This window comes from Pteropus vampyrus, unplaced genomic scaffold, assembly GCF_000151845.1.
Source record: "Pteropus vampyrus isolate Shadow unplaced genomic scaffold, Pvam_2.0 Scaffold58, whole genome shotgun sequence".
In the NCBI taxonomy this organism is placed as follows: domain Eukaryota; kingdom Metazoa; phylum Chordata; class Mammalia; order Chiroptera; family Pteropodidae; genus Pteropus; species Pteropus vampyrus.
Genome location: NW_011888839.1, coordinates 6,057,202 through 6,060,549, shown reverse-complemented (window position 1 = coordinate 6,060,549; position 3,348 = coordinate 6,057,202).

Sequence of the window (3,348 nt, the reverse complement as noted above, 5' to 3'; positions counted from 1 at the left end):
TGCTATGTAAGTTCTGCAAGATGATGTGAAAGGATCAAATATAGTTCCTGGAATGCAGTAGGTGCTCAATTAATGTTTTATTTATTTATTTAGAGAATTATAGTTTTGAAGGTACAATCCAAATAATATGGGCCTATCTTCTAGTGTGCTAATTTTTTTAAGTATAATTTTTGTTTAAAATCTTCAGAAAATACATGGGGCAGGTGGGGAAAGAAGAAGAGACAATATTGTACAATAAAATATCTTTAAAAATCTTCCCTCCCTATTTCTGCTACTCTCCATGGAAGCCACACTTCCTGACTCCGCACAGGAAGCCACCTGCTCCCTGTAAAGCCTCTCTAATTCCTTCTCATCTGCCATCCATGCTCCCACCCTGAAATACTCCATTCTCCTTTTTATTCCTCTCCATCTTGCCCATACCTCTTATCCTTAGAGAATTCTCACTCTTTTCAGTGGGAAATGGATTATTCCCTTTCTCCTGCTTCTTGGATGAAGGATTTCACTTTAAAGGAGCCAACACACTATTTACTCTGAGCTATTACAATGAACAACGTGCTGATATATTTGAATACATCGAGACCATGGAAGTATTCCCACTGTCCAGCTACCTAGAAAATTCAAGTTTTCTAAAACTTAAGCTTATTTCCAAAAACATGGACACAAAATTTCCAAAGTCTAATTTTCCTTTTTAACAGCTTTCCTAAATCTGGCTTTGAACACATAATAATTCTTTAGATGTGAATAGCGCTAGTTCACACTTTCCAAACCATTTCACATAGAATAATGATCTGAACATTCTAGCAGTTCTACAGGGCTGGGAAAGTGTGTATTCTTATCCCTAACTACATACGGGTCATTCTTCGCTCTTACAAAGCCGTAAGCGTGATAAGCAGAGTGTCATAGACTCTTCTGCAAATGACAGCAACACATATTGAAAGTTTATGTATGCCAAGCACAATTGTTTGTATTCAAGGACATAGAATATACATATATTAATATGATTCAATTATATAAGATGAATATTATATAATCTATAATAAGTAGGTATGTAGTACATAACACACCTAAAGAGATTTACACTTCAGCATACTCTTTCACATCCACTCTTCCTAGGCAGAGGCTGCCGTGTTTGCTTTGTCCCCTGTGACCCAGCCACCCTGGCCAGCCCTGGTTAAATCCAGAGCCCTAAAGCCCATCAAACACTCTGGGAGGAGGGACAACGCCCACAACTGTACACCACACTTGGATGGCACTTCACCAATTAAGATCTCATGAGAGAAATTGTGAGAAGAGTTATTGGCGAAGCAGAAGAATTGAGCAGATAGAAAGTAAAGGAGAAAGGCCAAGTCATAGGCAAGTTCAACTGATAGAGTTGCCAAATTATCCCAGAAAATGTCCCAGTCCTCACTGAGGTAGGGCTCATGAATCTGGAGGCAGCTTCCTGGCCTCCTTGCTTTCTCGTGGTGCTTTCAGTTTCTCCACTTTTCCCCACCCTAATACAATTAAATATCTGTGCGACAAACAGAGCAACACTGTATTTGCCACAGATGAACCGAGCACACGAAGTCTGTGCAATTTAACAAATTGTTCAGATCCATTTAGGCCCCTTTAGACTTTTATTTAAAACATATCACATTTTATTTATTATTTATAATTATACTAAAATGCTACTAAATTTACCAAGTCTAAAGAGTGTCTGTAGCATGCAAGGATTGAACCAGACACTTGGTTTGGATAGAACTGGAATGTGTGGCTTGAAACCCAGTGGCTTACAGGTTGACTATTTCTCTTCCAGCACGATCCACTCTCTGAAAAAAGTTAGAAAGAGAGAGTCGGCTCCCGTTTTGTAAAACCATGTTTCATGGAAAATATAAGAATACTTTGAAAAATAAATAAATAGGAAATAGACTTATTCTTGTAGCTAAAAAAGTATATGACCCATGTATGTGTTTTTCTCTGTTCCAATTGGTTCCTTGCATATTTGGAGTGTGTGAATAATGAAACAATGGAAATGATCAGGAAACAATGGTTTTTGTTTGACAGGAAGAAAACATCACTCCTTATTGGTGCCAGTTTCTAATTGGCTATTAATATATTAATGTTGTTGCCACTTAGTATTCTCTCTGAGTCCATGACAGCAGGAAAAGTATCCCTCTTCCTCCACCCCCAGTCACACCTGCGTGTAGTAAGCTCTTAAGTGCCATTAGTAGCAAACACAGTCTCTGTTTAAAAGATGATAACTCAGTTATTCCAAGATAGGAAGCTCTCCTTTACCTTGAACACCTGCGTAAAAGTGCCAGGGGTATTTAAAACAAGTGGTCTGGTATTTATTTCCAAATACCAACAGTATTACTGGTGCAGCTAGATAAATATCACATGACGTGAGGGATAACAAACATTCTGCCATGGCCTTCGACAGATCTGAGTTTACAGAGATTAAGGCAGACAACACCGAGGAACTCAGGCAAGCAAAAAACCTAAAGATGTGACTTCCTCCCAATAGTGTGAAAAGCAGTGGGAAATTAAAAAAAAAAAAAAAAAAAGCAAATGTCAAAAGCTTTGTAAAAAATGACCTGTAGAAAATACTAAGTATAGCTATCAGTGTTTAAATTAAACATCTCTAGAAATGGATTTTGACTTAGTGAGTGAGAAGTGGATTTTGAAACTGGACCAGTCTTTAAAAGGACATGAAATTGGCAGTAACAAGTATGGGACTGGTAAGATATCACTGGCTAAAAGGACCCCTTATATGCTGATAAGTAAAATCCTCCATCACAGTGTTATTTCTGTGGCTTATAGTTTCTCTCCCATCAAAAGGCCTATATCTCTGAGGAAAGAGTTATTTATACTTTGGTGAAAATTATATTGTTATTTCTTCAGGACAACTTTCAATTGGAATATGGAAAGAAATGGGAAACCTTGAGAGGTATTATTTAAGGAAAAATATGTCTCTTTTTATATTGGAATTCCCAAGATAACCATTAAAGTATAACTATGGAAACTCATTTCCACCAAAATTTCCATTCTTATTGGATGTACATTGAAAATTTCTATTGCCACCAGGTATGCATTCTATTTAATGGATTGTAAACACATAATGAAATGAAAAAAAGGTAAGAATACATTTGCTAGAGCTCCGAGATTGTCAGGGTATGGCACCATAAGGTAAGAGGAAAAAGTCCAAGTTTGGCAGTCAAGGGCCCTAGGTTCTAGTTCCAGCTTTACCTCAAAATGACCGTGAGACCACAGGCAAGGTTTTTGACATCTCTGGGGCAGAACCCTACTCTGTTAAAAAAAAAAAAAAATCATACATCATATTATATCTATCCTACTTCCCTCACGAGATTG